A 16,167-nucleotide genomic window follows, 5' to 3' on the forward strand; every position below is an offset into this window, starting at 1 on the left:
AGCAGTGGCAGGTGGCACCTTCAACCTGAGGCTTCGGGAACCACAGAACCTGTGACTCAGTCCCCAGTGGCAGATCTACTGTGGCCCCCAACACTGGCTCTACCAGCAGCAGGGGCTGGAACAAGACCCTGAACCCCAGCAGCAATAGTGACACCTATGAACCCAGAGGCACAAGCAGCACAAGGAGGGCACTGACAATGCCTCTGGCAGAGACAGTGGAGGGTGGAAAATGTAGGCTCTCAAATATAACCAGAAGCAGTTCAGGACCAAAGTAACCAAAGCCTCATCCAAATAAGAAAGGTGTTTACTACCACAAATGTGCTAGTAGATGATCAACTCATCAACTACCTTGAAGAACTATAGCAAAATGGCAGAACAGAAAGAAAATAACAACTCTCCAGAAACCAAACTTGAAGTCACAGAAGATTATAATCTAACTAAGTGAATTCGAGAGAATTTGGAAAAGAGAATTCAAAAAGCTGTCATAAAGAAACTCAACAAGTTACAAGAAAACTCAGAAAGACAGTTCAACGAGCTCAGGAATAAAACTAATGAACAGAAGGAATACTTCACCAGAAATTGAAACTCTGAAAACATTCAAACAAATTCTGGAGCTGAAGAACACAATTAATGAGATGAAAAATAAAGTAGAAAGTATTGGAAACAGAGCAGACCATATGTAAGAGAAAATTAGTGAGCTCAACAATAGAAATCTAGAAATAATTCAAGTGGAAGAGGAGAGAGAAATAAGATTTTTTAAAAATGAAGAAATTCTATGAAAAATATCCAACTCAATAAGGAAAAGCAATATAAGGATAATAGATATCCCAGAAAGAGAAGAAAGGGAGAAAGGAGCAGAGAGCTTATTCAAAGAATAATAGCTGAGAACCTCCCCAAACCTGGGGAAAGAACTGGATGTACAAGTACATGAAGCTAATAGAACTCCTAATTATGTTAATGCAAAAAGACTTTCTCCAAGCATATTACATTAAAACTGTCAAAAGTCAGTGACAAAGTGGGGCTGTCCTGGTGGCATAGTGGTTAAGTTTGCATGCTTCACTTTGGTGGCCCAGGGTTCATGGGTTCAGATCCCGAGTGCAGACCTACACACCACTCATCAAGCCATGCTGTGGTGGTGTCCCATCTACAGAATAGAGGAAGATTGGCACAGATGTTAGCTCAGCAACAATCTTCCTCAAGCAAAAAGAGGAAGATTGGCAACAGATGTTAGCCTCAAGGCCAATCTTCCTCGCCAAAAAAAAAAAAGTCAATGACAAAGAAAGAATATTAACAGTGGTCAGAAAGAAGAAAATAACTTAACAAAAGGAAACCATCAAAAAAGTGAAAAGACAATCCACTGGGAGAAAATATTTGCAAATCATATATCTGATAAGAGGTTAATTTCCAAAGTACATAAAGAACTCATACAACTCAAGACCAAAAAAACAAACAGCCCTGTCAAAAAATGGGCAGAGGATATGAACAGACATTTTTCCAAAGAAGATATACAGATGGCCAAAAGTCACAAGAAAAGATGTTCAACATCACTAATTATTAGGGAAATGCAAATCAAAACTACAATATCACCTTACACCCATCAGAATGGCTATTATTAAAAAGACAAGAAATATCAAGTGTTGGACAGGATGTGGAGAAAAGGGAATCCTCATACACTGCTAGTAGGAATGCAAACTGGTACATCCACTATGGGAAACAGTATAAGGATTCCTAAAAAGATTGAAAATAGGAATACTGTATGATCCAGCTATTCCACTTATGGGTATTTTTCCAAAGAACATAAAAATACTAATTCAAAAACATACATGCACCCATATGTTCACTGCAGCATTATTTACAATAGCCAAGACTTGGAAGCAACCTCAGTGCCTATCAATGGATGAATGGATTAAGAAAATGTGGTACACATATATACACATAAATACAATGGAATACTACTTGGCCATAAAAAAGATGAAATTGTGCCATTTGTGACAAGATGAATGAACCTTGAGAATATTACGCTAAGCGAAATAAGTCGGACAAAGACAAATACCATGTGATTTCACTTATATGTGGAAGATAAACAAATAAACACATAGTTAAAGAGAATAGATTGGTGGTTACCAGAGGGAAAGAGAGTGAAGGGAGGGTGAAAGGTGTAAAGGGGCACACATATACTGTGATGGATGGAAACTAGACTTGGTGGTGAACATGATGCAATCTGTACAGAAGCTGAAATGTAGTGATGGACAACTGAAATTTACACAATGTTATAAACCAATGTGACCTCAATAAAATAATAAAAAAAGAATCAAATCTATCTTGAGGCTGCTACTTCACATTTATATTGCCAAACATATTATATCTGTTTTTTGAATCAGTTCCTTTAAGACAAAGGAAGGTGCAAAATATAAGCTCTATACTGAAAAGATCTGATTATCAGTCACGGAAACCAGCCCTCTGATTCCTGAGCTATACGTAACACAGAGTGAAGTAGAATTTTGAGATGAATGCAGTTTATGTCATGGAAGTCTAGATCAGCTTCCAGCACATTCCCAGTTAGCTTGGAAATCATCCCATTTGTTCTTTACAAAACACACATTCAAGCTAAAAAGTGGAATCACAGCAGGCTTGTAGGATTTTGGTGCATTATGACTTACTATAAAGATTATAGTACCACTTATATGCTACTCCTGAAAAAATGTATCACCCAAATCTAATCATGAGAAAACAGACAAATCCAAACTGAGGGACATTCTTCAAAACAACTGATCTGGACTCAAAAATGGCAGTCTTGAAATAAAGTAAAGCTGAGCAACTATTATAGATTAAAGGAGACTAATAGAGACATAACCACTAAATACAGTGTGTCATCCTTGGTTGGATCTTGGATTGGAGGGAAAAAAAGTTATAAAGGACATTTTCAGGACACCTGGGGAAATTTGAATGTACACAAATTTTAGATATAGGATTATATCAATGTTAAATTTCCCGAAAGTGATAAGTGAATTGTTGTCATGTAGCAATGCCCTTGTTCTTGGGAAATACATGAGGAAATATTTAGATGTGAAGTGTGATATAAACCATTCAAAATTCAAAGGTGATGTAAATGCTTCAAAAAAAAAGATGTGTATGTGATAGATAGACAAAATGCAAATCTAGTAGGTCCAGCCCTGTGGCTGAGTGATTAAGTTCCCACGCTCCACTTGGGCAGCCCAGGGTTTGCCAGTTTGGATCCTGGGTGCAGACCTACACACTACTTGTCAGGCCATGCTGTGGCAGCATCCCACGTAGAAGGACTAGAATGATCTACAACTAGGATATACAATTAAGTACTGGGGCCTTGGGGAGAAAAAAAAAAAAAAGAGGAAGATTGGCAGCAGGTGTTTGCTCATGGCCAATCTTCCTCACAAAAAAAAAAGAAAGAAAGAAAATCTAGCAAAGTGTTAGCCGTTGGTAAATCTAGGTAAAGAGTATGGATACTCAATGTAGTCTTGTTTCAAATTTTCTATAGTTTAAAATTTTTCAAAATAAAAATAGAAAAAAATATAAAAATTCTTCTGTCTGCTATCGCTATTATTGTATGACCAAGTCCTTTCAACCTGTCCCGCTATCTTTAGGTTGTCTCCAAAACTGCTCAGCTTCCTCACTTAATAAGTATCCTGATGACTTCATTCTTTCCTCATAGAATTGTACTACCCTCAACTTTCCCAGCCACTCTTAAGCGATTTCTCTAGCTTCAGCGTTGATGACCCCACCCTTTGCTTATTCCCCTTACTCTGCTCTTTTGGCCTCCTTTCATTTATCCTGCTCTCCTATTCTATAGCGTTTGGACCAGGTTTCGTCCTCCAAGTTGAGTTCTGAGATTTTTACCATGCCCATATTTCCTCCATTCAGGGCATTAAACACTCCCACTCAAATGGTTCTCATTATGGGACATAATCTGTTCTTCATTTCTGCCCCATCTCCAGCCCCATAATTTGTGAGATTTTTGGAACTCCTACTAACTGAATATACTTAAATCCATTTCACCCTATCCCTCTGGTGGATCCAACCTGTGTAACATTCCTCTCAATCCCCCAATTCATAACCTTCATATAAAATATCCTATTCACTATATAAGACAACCTAAAGGAAACATTCAACACTACACTGAATACTACAAAATATACCGATATGTCGAGGCCCCTTAAATAAAGGAGCATGGAGATATGCATGTGTGATTGGCTATTGAAACTACACTATCCAGAAAGCACACCTGCATCGGTATGTCCAATAATTGGGAATATCTTGAACCAAAGACAATAAATTGCTATTTTATATTTGTCTTTTTTCTTCTAACGTCCAACTTTTAATAAGAATTTAGGCCACAGTGAATATCTCTGCCTCTTTCAGAAGATCTGTAGAAGGAACAATCTGTATGCCAGTTACTGTGGGCCTATATTTCCTATTCAAGACATTATAAAGTCTACCCTGGCAGTTCTTGGAGGGCAAAAAACATGTAGCTCAACCCTCAACCCAGTCACAGTGGCTAAATCACTGGGACAATCACTTGATCTTCCACGGGCATCTGTTTCCTCATCAGTAAAGTGGGAGGAGGCCGTCCTCACTGATATGCCTTCCAGCTCTGATAGTCCCTGCTTGCAAGTGTACTACATAATATCTTTTGCAATCAAGACAGTAATGCTTTGATAGCAGTAATTCATTGCTGAATCTACTAATAGACTAGAGAAACCTACAATGGTGTGCAGAATTCTTTATACAATTAAAAAGAGGAGGCACAATTCAACAAACACCTCTGCGCAAGCCACAGTGATGCTGACCCTCGTCCTGCCTTCTCGGTGCTGCAGGCCAGATGTATGTGTGTGTTTTGGGGAACAGAAGGGTGAGGGAATGGCGGAGGGAGAGTCAGACAGGAAACATCTCATTCCAGAGATAATTCGAACTTTCTTAAGGGCCCCAGAGATATAATAATAACATAATAATGAGAATAATACCCAACGTTTATTTAGGGCTCACCACGTGCCATTTAATCTGCACCTTAGGATGTAGTTACACGTTAAAATGCAGCCTTGTTATCTCTATTTTTCAGGATAGGAGACTGAGGCCCATGAAGGTTAGGTGAATTGCTCAAGGTCAAAGCACTGGTAAGTGGTAGAGAGGAGATTCAAAGTCCATTTGGTTCTAGGACCCGCTCCCTCAACCACTGTGGTTCCCAAAGCCGGCTAGCAGGTTTGCTCACCACCACCCCGGGGCCTCCAGAGAATGCACTCCCCCCCCCCCCCCCCCCAGTCTGGAGCATCCTTCCTCCGATGAGTCTGAGCGGGAGCTACGGTCTCCGCCCTTTCTGCCGGCTGTGCAGTGATAGAGTGATACCCTCTTCTGCCCCCATCCCCACCCTCTGGAGGTCCTTCAGTCTCCTTTGTACTTCTCAACCTCACTGTAGCCTTGACTGGTCTGCAAATCCTGGGCATCATCCTGATGCTGCTCAGCTGGGTGAATGGCTTGATCCTGGCCCTGTGGAAGGTAACGACCTGCCTCAGCAACAGAATCATTGCCGTCCCAGCTGGTATGGGAGGGGCTGTGGATGTCTTGTGTGGTACAGAGCCTGGGTCAGAGGCAGTGTAAGATGGATACCTCTGCTGCTGGCACTGCCCTCAGGAACTGCAGGCTACCAACGTCCCTTTGCATCACCATCTTCTTTGTCGCCCTGATGAGCCTGCTGGTCTACCTTGCTGGGGCCAGGTATAACACCTGTGTAGAAGACAAAGCGTCCATAATCTGCCTGGTGTTTACCTCCAGGATCATCTTCATCATCCTCATCCTGACCCTAATCCTCACCTGCTGGACAAGCCCATATCATCACCTGGGACTTCCATAAGCACCTGGTGGCAAGCACCTCCCTTTACCTGGGCTGGGCTGCCTCAGCTTCCGGACTTTTGCTGGATGAGAATAGGGAGGCTGGTGTGCTGTAAGTGCCCCTCTGAGGGATCCAGGGCTCCAGCCTTTACTTTGACTCTGCCCAGTCTGGTACCTCTTTGGGAGCCTTTGAATATCCCACTAAGAATTCTCTCTGAGGAAGACGGGGAAATGGAGGCTCCCTGGAGTCATCGAAGACATAGTGATGCTTCTCAGCTTTGGGGTGGTTTTATTTTTTGTTTTTGCTTTTTGGCTGTCTTTGTTTTTTCAATCCGTTGAATGACTGAGCCAAGAAAATGACTCAGACTCCTACGCTGGGCTCTGCCCCTGGCGTTCTCACCTTTGGATGATGGAGGCAAAAAAGTGATACCTTGAAGTTTCTAGATATTCATCCCTCCTCCAAGCCCTAGAAATCGGAGCTCCTGGACACATCCCATCTTGAGGCAAAGCTAGAGCTGTGGACCTACCATGGAGAGCTGCTCTCTGTCCTGGCTCTTCCTATCAAGATAGTCTGTCTCTGAGAGGACTGCTGCCCCGGGGGAGGAGCCCCCTGGAGCTGAAGGGACACACACCAGCCTTTCCCTCAGGCCTCTGGAACACCCGGCCCGGGGGTATAACTCCTGGAACAGCAAAAGATAAGTTCCCAAGGGATCTTCACCTCCAAGAATGCTGACCTCTGGCTCCTGTGTCCCCTTTAACCTGTTGCAATGTGCCCTCCAGGAGTGGGGGCTTCTGGCCTCCCCAAGTCTCAGCCGTGCAGTAGTCCCCCGACCTTTTCACTTCTTAGTCACTGCACGCTTCTGCCTATGCCTGGACCCATACTCATAAGGGTATAAGGGTTTTTTCCCTAAATAAAGTATGTGCTGTTCTTTTTTTTTTTTTTTTAAAAAGGGAAGATTTGGGGGACGCATCTACAGTTCAGGCCACATCTTGGCCATCAATCCCCTTGGCTAGAAACTCAGGAGATAATCTTACAATTATGTCAAAACCATTGAGTTGTTAATATTTATCTTTATTAATTTTATCCTGAATATGCACATGAGGTATCCTAGATCAGAGAGAGATTTCACGTTAATTACCGTACAGTAAATAATAAGCATACCAGCCCCCTCAGGGTATTGCAGTGAGACCCAGATCAAATGTCTTACTCGAGTAGCTGGACACTCCATAGATGAGTGATGATGGAAAGTGATTTTTCTCTGCTTATAAAGAAGGAGGCAGCTGTCCGCTTCCCCTCCTGAAATAGTCTCCTTAGAAATATGAGTCTGAGTCCTTGCACCTCTTGTGAATAAAATACTACCAGGGGCCAGATAACCCCATAAGTCTCAAATTTTATGACCTAAAGATGCCTCCAAGGCCTGGGCTTCATACCGAAGGAGATAGCACTGCCATCGGTAGTCCTGGCACCCTGGGGCATAACCTAGGGAGCTAGCCTGTGTTGTAACCATTTGGCTCTCTCAGAGATAGAAGAGAAATTTTATTGTCATTTCAGATCAAAGCAATTAACCAGATAAGTGGACAGATCTAATTCTCATGGTATGTGAAGAGTGTTGGGGAACTTTTCACCGGAGCGTGAAGAAATCCAGGGAAGCTTTATTTCCCTGCAAAGACCCACAATGTTCTAATCATGCCAAGGAGGGCCTAGAAATTCCTGGTGTCCAAAAATCCAATTTTATTCAACAAGTTTTTGAGTTTATACTTCCTGAAAAGGTAAGATGAAGTCCTTGTCCTTAAGCTGCAACAGTGAATGTGGTCAATTTGTTATAGGCCAGTGGGACCTGAAACTATGGCTTACTCAGTTTCAGAGCAGACCTACCATCATCACATGTAGACAGGCTTACTGTTCAGTAGCAAGAGAAGATTCTAACCAGATGTCCTGCCTCAGAACAACCATATAAAAACTGCTGCCTCGCTGTCACTGCACACAGCTGTCCTGAAGACAGGTACTGTTTATAGAAACTCATCTATCCGGACCCCCCCTGCCATTTACAAAATGCAATGTAATACCATAGAAGACCTCAATGATGTCTATAACCATAAATAAGGCAGAAGAGTGATTAGTATAGCCCAGAAAAAGTCAAGTAACTTGCCCAAAGTCATATGATAATGAACAATAGAACTCAAATTCTAATTCAGATCTTTGATTACAAAGCCAGAATCCTTTTTACTAAATGAATTCTATTTAATTCTATGTAAGCACTCAATAATGTTAATATTATAATGTTAATTATTGTAATAGTTGTTGTATCTCTCATTCAACTTCTTAGGACGTGAAAGTGTTATAAATTCTTAAACTAAACCAATTTAAGAAACTGTATCAGAATGCGTTGAAACTCCACCTGTCGCCATATGACATAAATTGAATACTGGGAAATGGCAGCAGTAAGTGGGCTAATTAAGTATGTGATAATCTAAGACGAGAGCACTTTTTCTTTTAATTCTTCCTTCCCCCCTCCCCTGCAACACTTAGCAGCTACTGAGCTTTTTGCTATCTCTATAGTTTTGCCTTTTCCAGAAAGTCATATAGTTGAAATCACACAGTGTGTAGCCTTTTCAGATTGTCTTCTTTCACTGAGTAATATGTATTTAAGGTTCCTCAATATATTTTCACGGCTTGATAGCTCAGTTCTTTGTAGCACTGAATAATATGCCATTGTCTGGATGTACCACAGTTTATTTATCCACTCACCTACCAAAGACATCTTGGTTGCTTCCAGGTTTAGCAATTATGAATAAAGCTGCTGTAAACATCTGTGTGCAGATTTTTGTGTGACTTTTCAACTCCTTTGGATAAATACCAGGGAGTATGATTGCTGGATTATATGGTAAGAGTATGTTTAGTTGTGTAGGAAACCACAAAACTGACTTCTATAGGGGGTGTAACATTTTGCATTCCTACCAGGAACGAATGAGTTCCTGCTGTTTCACAGCCTTGTCAACATTTGGTGCTGTCACTGTTCCAGATTTTGGCCATTCTAAGAGGAGTGCAGTGGTATCTCATTGTTGCTTTAATTTGCATTGTCCTGATGACTTATAATGTGAAGCATCTTTTCATATGTTTATTTGCGATCTGTACATATTCTTTGGTGAAGTGTCTGTTAAGTTCTCTGGCTCATTTTTTAATCAGGTTATTGTCTTATTGCTGAGTTTTAAGAGTTCTTTTCTATCTTGGATATCAGTCCCTTATCAGAAATGTCTTTTGCCAATATTTTCTTCCAGCCTGTGGCTGTCTTCTCATTCTCTTTACATTGTCTTTTCCAGAGCAGGAGTTTTTAATTTTAATAAAGTCCAATTTATCAATTCTTTCCTCCATGGATTGTGCCTTTGGGGTTGTATCCAAAAAGTTATTGCCATACCCAGGGTCATCTGGATGACCTTGTTTTTCTCCTATGTTATCTTTTAGATTATAGTTTTGCATTTTACATTTAGGTCTGTGATCCATTTTCAGCTAATTTTTGTGGCGAGTGTAAGATCTGTAGCTAGATTTTTTTTTTTTTTTTGCATGTGGAAGTCCAGTTGTTCCAGCAATATTTGTTGAAAAGACTATCTTTGTTCTACTGCATCACTTTGCTCCTTTGTCAAAGATCAGTTGACTATATTTATGTAGGTCTATTTCTTGACTCTCCATTCTGTTCCACTGACCTAATTGTTCTTTCACCAATACCACACTGTTTTGATTATTGTAGCTTCGTAGAAAGTCTTGAAGTTGGGTAATGTCAGTCCTCCAACTTTGTTCTCCTTTAATATTATGTTGGTGTTTCTGGGTCTTTTGCCTCTCCATATAAACTTTAGAACAAGTGTGCCAATATCCACAAAATAACTTGCTGGGATTTTGATTGGCATTGCATTGAATCTATAGATCAAGTTGGGAAGAACTGACATCGTGACAATATTGAGTCTTCCTATCCATGAACATGCAATATCTATTTATTTAGTTTTTCTTTGATTTTGTTTATCAGAATTATGCCGTTTTCTTCATATACATCTTGTACATATTTTGTTACATCTGTACCTAAGCATTTCTTCTTTTTTGGATACCAATACAAATAGTATTATGTAAATTTAAAATTTATTTGCAAATTCCACTTTCTTACTGCTGGTATATAGCAAAGTAATTGACTTTTGTATATTAACCTTGGATCCTGCAAACTTCCTATAACTGCTTGTTAGTTCCAAGATTTTTTTGTTGATTCTTTCAGATTTTCTACATAGATGATCATGTCATCTGTGAACAAAGAGAGTTTTATTTCTTCCTTCCCAATCTGTATATATTTTATTTCCTTTTCTTGTCTTGTTACATTTGCTAGAGCTTCCAGTACACTGTTGAAAAGGAGTGGAGAGAGGGCATATCCTTGCCTTGTGTCTGATCTTAATAAGAAAGCTTCAAGTCTCTCATCGTTAAGTATGATGTTACTTGTAGTATTTTTTTGTAGACATTCTTTATCAAGTTGGGGAAGGTTCCTCTATTCCTAGATTATTGAGAGTTTTTATCATGAATGAGTGTTGGATTTTGTCAAATGCTTTTTCTGCATCTATTCATGATTACTAAATGGTTATTTTTCTTTTTTGGCCTGTTGATGTGACGGATTACATTAACTGATTTTCAAACATTGAACTAGCCTTGCATATCTGGGATAAATCCCATTTGGCAGTGGTATATAATTCTTTTTATACATCATTGGATTTGATTTCTAATATTTTGTTGAAGATTTTTACATCTATGTTCATGAAAGATATTGGTCTGCAGTTTTATTTTCTTGTAATGTCTTTGTCTAGTTTGGTATGAGGCTAATGCTAGCCTTATAGAATGATTTAGGAAGATTCCCTTTGCTTCTCTCCTCTGAAAGAGATCATATATAATTGGTGTAATTTCTTCCTTAAAAATTTGGAAGAATTCATAAGTGGACCCATTTGAACCTGGCGCTTTCTGTTTTGGAAGGTTATTAATTATTGGTTAAATTTTTTAATAGATATAGGCCTATTCAGATTGTGTATTTCTTGTGTGAGTTTTGGCAGATTGTGTCTTTCAAAGAATTGGTCTCTTTCATCTACGTTATCAAATTAGCATGCATAGAGTTGTTCATAGTATTCCTTGATTGTCCTTTTAATGTCCATGGGATCTATAGTGACGTCCCCTCTTTCATTTCTGATATTAGAACTTTGTGCACTCTCTTTTCTTCTTAGTCTGGCTGGGGGCTTATCAATTTTATTCATATTTTCTAAGAAAGAGCTTTTGGTTTCATTGATTTTCTCTATTGATTTCCTGTTTTCAATTTCATTGATTTCTGCTTTAATTTTTACTATTTCTTTTCTTCTGCTTACTTTGGCTTTAATTTGATCTTCTTTTTTCTAGTTTCCTAAGGTGGTAATTTAGATTACTGATTGTAGAAAATTCTTCCTTCCTAATATATGTATTTAATACTACAAATTTCCCTCTAAGCACTGCTTTTACTGCCTCCCCCATATTTTGATAAATTGTGTTTTCATCTTAGTTGAGAGTATTTTTTCATTTCTCTTGAGATATCTTCTTTGACCAGTGTGATATTTAGAAGTGTGTTGTTTAATCTCTATGTTTAATCTTGGGACTTTCTGGTTGTCTTTCTGTTATTGATTTATAGTTAATTCCATTGTGGTCTAAGAGCAGACATTGTATGATTTCTATTCTTTCAAATTTGTTGAGGTGTGTTTTATGTCCAGAATGTGGTCTTGGTGAACATTTATCTTGGTGAATGTTCCACGTGAGCTTGAGAAGAATATGTATTTTGCTGTTGTTGGGTGAAGTGGTCCATAGATGTTGATTATATTCAGTTGATTGATGGCATTGTTGAGCTCAACTATATCCTTACTGATTTTTGCCTGCTGGATCTATACATTCTGAGAGAGGGGTGTTGAAGTCTCCAATTATGAGAGTGGATTCATCTATTTCTCTTTGCAATTAGTTTTTGTCTTGTGTGTTTTAACGCTACATCACTTTTTTTAGCAAAGGTATTTTGTAAACTTTATTATATGAATATTTTAATGCAAAATGCTTAACACTTAAAATTAGCAAAGTTTCATTTAAATAAAAAACTTCATTTCATGAAGATGATGAACTCCAAGAACTGTACAATAATTGACTTCTGCTATACAATGCCAATCCTATGCAATATAATAAGAACTGCATCATGAGCTGTTCATTTCTCCCATCACTCTTCTGAACCCTGAAGGGCAGAGGAGAGGTATTCAGACAAATACAAACAAAATATAACCCAAATAGACTATGCAAAGTAATTCCTAACAGTTAGAAATGCGTTTTGACTAAGCTATCCAACCAAGTAGCTAGGGATAACCGCAGGTATTGCTCCAGGGCTGATAAGAGGTTTTTGTTTTTACAACTTGGTAAAAGCTCTGTACTAGGTGAAAAATCACAGTTTAAAGATGCATGTTCTGTAAATAGTTACCACACATACACACTTAGTGTCTGTAAACACTAGAAACATACATTAGACAGAGTATCCTCAAAAGTCGGGTACATATAAAAAAAAAGATGAGGTAACATAATTCTCAAAGTCCACAGGAATCTTGCCCGAAGAGTTTGAACAGCTGCCAATAATTCACTTCCATTGTACAGAGGTTAAGGCATCTCTGAAACCCTTAGGGTTTGCCAAAACTGGATTCACTGGCTTTCACTATAGCAATGGCGTGGTAGATAACATTCATCTGTAATTTAACTTCACAATTGGTATGAGTCTGTGACAGATAACAGAATTCCTGAATAAGCCAGAAGCATTGTTTAACTTGCTCTGGAGAAACAAAATCTTCAGCCACTTTGATACAGCTATATAAGTCATGAACCTGGTATGGAATTCAGGCTGGGCAGAATGCCACATCTCTGAGAAACTGTACAATAGCCCTGCCTTGAACCCCATACTCTTGATGAAGATGCTGTCTCAGTGATCAGTCTAAATACCAGCTCTGATCATTAATAGGATCAAGGTTGTTGGGTGTTCTTGAAAAAGCTCTTCTGATGCCATTTTAAGGAATTCTCCTATCTTTTCCACGTCTTCACTAGCATATATAGGCTAGAAGGCTCCTGGCTTCTCTTTTCCTTTAATAAATTGCTTTATCGTGAGTTCATGAGAATTTCCATTCTTGGACAGCTTTAAGGTCTTCTTGGTCACACTGTCCTTGGGAATTCTCACATAGACCAGGACATTAGCTGCACCAGACACGTCTCAGTAAAGACGTTGCTCCGCAATTTCGATCTTCTAGAGTAATTAATCCACAAGCATTATACACCTTGGGACCCCAATCTGGCCAAACAAAGTAGTTTGTCAGCCTAGAGACAAAATCAGTATGTCATCTCACCTTGCACACTCCAAGCAATGGGACGCTGACCATCAGATCATCAAGCCTGGAGGGCATCATATCTCTAAAATGTCCTCCTGATAGCCAGTCCTTAAGATTCAACATCATTAATTCTTTTTCATTTCCCAAGAGATTAGGAACATCTTTGAGTCCATTCCAGAAGTTTCCTACTGTGGTTTTTGTGATGATTTAATTGGTCTTTGGTAGAGACTGAATGTTTGTATCCCCCCAAAATTCATATGTTGAAACCCAATCCCCAAAGTGATGATATTGAGAGGTGGAGAGCCTTTGGGAGGTGATTAGGTATGAAGGCAGAACCCACACAATTGGAATTAGTGCCCTTGTGAAAAAGACCCCAGAGAGCTCCATTCCCCCCTTTCACAACGTGATGACACAGTGAGAAGACAGCCATCTATGAACCAAGAAGTGGGCCCTCACCAGATACCAAATCTACTGGCACCTTGATCTTGAATTTCTCACCCTCCACAACTGTGAGAAATAAATGTTTCTTTTTTAAGCTGTCCAGTCTATGGTATTTTGTTATAGCAGCCCAAACAGACTAAGACATTCCTACAATTAACTAGATCGACTTCCTGGTCACAAAACTCTTTGCCAAAAGATTCAGTTTTCCAAAATTCAGTGTTCAATTTAGGATGCACTCCAGACACCATCACTGGCCCTTGTTTCCAGCACTCTCTGAACACACTCCAGTTGCTCCTGTTGTTGAGATCTTACAAGGACAGCAAACAGTTACCACACAGCCAACAGTGAGGAGTGTAGAATCCTAGGTTTGTCAGTAGTCCTTAAGGTTCTTACATAAATTGGGGGAAGGCTTGTTTTCTACCAAAGAAGCAAAGATATCAAGGATTTTTAGTGTATTCTTGAGTCCATTTCCCGTCTTTTCTTCCTTGCTGCATCCCCCCTGGGTAGGTCTGCCAGCCAGGTTAAAGGAGAAGCACTGATTGAAAAGGCTGATTTCATGCTGCTGGCTCACTTGGAGGCTGCACCTCCACCCACGGCTGCTGGCTCCAACACTGAGCGATTCTGCAGGAGCATAGCACCAAGAATAGATTTTTCTCCAACTAAGGAAGTCTGTTTTACATCTTCCTTCAAGGCCGGCTTTGGAAAGAGCTTGAATTGCCTCTGTGAACAAGGACAATTTGCCTCTATTCCACATTTTGGTCCTACAGAAGGAAGAGCCTTCAACCTCATTAGAGAGCTTTTCCAAGAATGATCCGCATAGGCATCAAGTTCCCCGGTTCATGTACTTGACTCTTCATGCATCTAAGCCAAGGAAAAGTCTTGTAGGGAGTACCCTGTTGACAATTTTTCCTCTTCTTCTGGCAATGTACACACACTCCAAACTCACACTGAGGATACGCCCAGTGCAAGCTGAAGATGGTGGTATCACATACATCACTCATTTCTTGAACACCTTGGACAGCTTGCTCCCTAACAACACTCTGAGATGCTCTTACCGTGTGGCTCCACACTTGACATAGCTTCCTTTTCAGAAAGCACCATTTGACATGGTGGCATCTAATGTTGACCGGGGGGTAATTTTCTGTATCCAAATCAGTTCCCACCACATTTTTGGTTAACGGCAACCATAAGATAATTGCTTCATTGTTCTTACAATGAAATTAAAATGTTCTTACAATGAATGAAATAGAAACTCTAGACTTTCTATTTCTATTTGTTTGCTCAATCATCCTTAGCTGTTATGTTTTCATCTTTGTGCCTTTCAGTTTATGGTCTCAAGACACTCACTGACTTTTCAAGCAAAGATGAAGAAAGAAAAAATACTTCCAGCTCCCACTGTGCCTTTTATCAGGGAAGCAAAAACTTTTCCAGAAGTCCCCAGTAGACATCTTTATATATTTCATTGGCCAACTCTGAGTCATTTGGCCACCCCTAGCTCCAAGAGAATCTGGAAAAATCACGTGTACGGAGAAGAACAATAAGATTAGCTTAGATCAATTATGATTCATCCTCTGGAGCTGGGCAGACTGCTACCTATATAAGTCAGCTATTACTGTGATAATGTTCCATAACAAGCAACCCCCAAATCTTAGTGGTTTGCAAGAATAAGCATTTGTTTCTCAATTATGGGCATGCAGGTCGTGTGTGACTCTGCTAGGTTTGGCAGGGATCAGTTGTACTTGGATCCAGGCTGTGTGTGTTTTCATGTCTGTCCCAAGTATCTTCTTATTCTGACACTACTGGGCACCACAGCATACTCTTCTTATGGCAAACGGTAGATGCATCAGAAGTTAGATAAAATCACACCAACACATTTAGAGTCTCTGCTCATGTCGTGTCCAGTAACATCCCATTTGCCAAACAAATCACCTGACCAAGTCCATCACAAACTAGGCAGGAATATATACTTTACCTACTCCAGTGGAAAGTGCCACAAATTCACACGCCAAAAGGTTTAGATGTATAATTCTATTACAGAGAGGGAATGAAAGATTGAGAACAAAAATCCAATCTATCCCCTCATTCCAGACAAACTGGGGCCCTGACAGCAAGAGAGAATGGAATAGCTGTTGGGTAGCCATCCAACAGTGTCTTCCACACCTAGTCAAAAGAAGCCCTAGAAATTCATTTTTCTGGTTTAGTTACTGGGAAGAAGAGGAGGAAGTAAGGAAATTAGTTACCAGTTGCTTTCCTGAGCGGGAGTTTCCAGCTATAACATTCATGAATAGTTGAGGAGGCTGATATAGACTGTTTAACATCTCCAACTCTCAGTTTCCTAGTCTGAATTCCTGCTAACAGCAAACATCTCTGATGCAGTATGTGCCCGGTACTACACAAAGTACTTTACGTGTAGTACCTCACTTTATCCTCACCACAAACCTATGAAGCTATCCTCAGCTATTTACAGCTACTTTACAG

The 16,167-nt window shown here is 39.8% G+C and overlaps 2 pseudogenes; both read right to left on the reverse strand.

Moving 5' to 3' along the window:
• Nucleotides 1-12,552: 12,552 nt before the first annotated feature.
• Nucleotides 12,553-14,182, reverse strand: LOC103554897 (lysine-specific demethylase 3A pseudogene; annotated as a pseudogene).
• A 14-nt stretch (nucleotides 14,183-14,196) lies between these two features.
• LOC139076590 (lysine-specific demethylase 3A pseudogene) lies at nucleotides 14,197-15,971 on the reverse strand (annotated as a pseudogene).
• Between the last annotated feature and the right edge of the window lie 196 nt (nucleotides 15,972-16,167).

Source organism: Equus przewalskii, chromosome 17 (assembly GCF_037783145.1).
Source record: "Equus przewalskii isolate Varuska chromosome 17, EquPr2, whole genome shotgun sequence".
Taxonomy (NCBI): domain Eukaryota; kingdom Metazoa; phylum Chordata; class Mammalia; order Perissodactyla; family Equidae; genus Equus; species Equus przewalskii.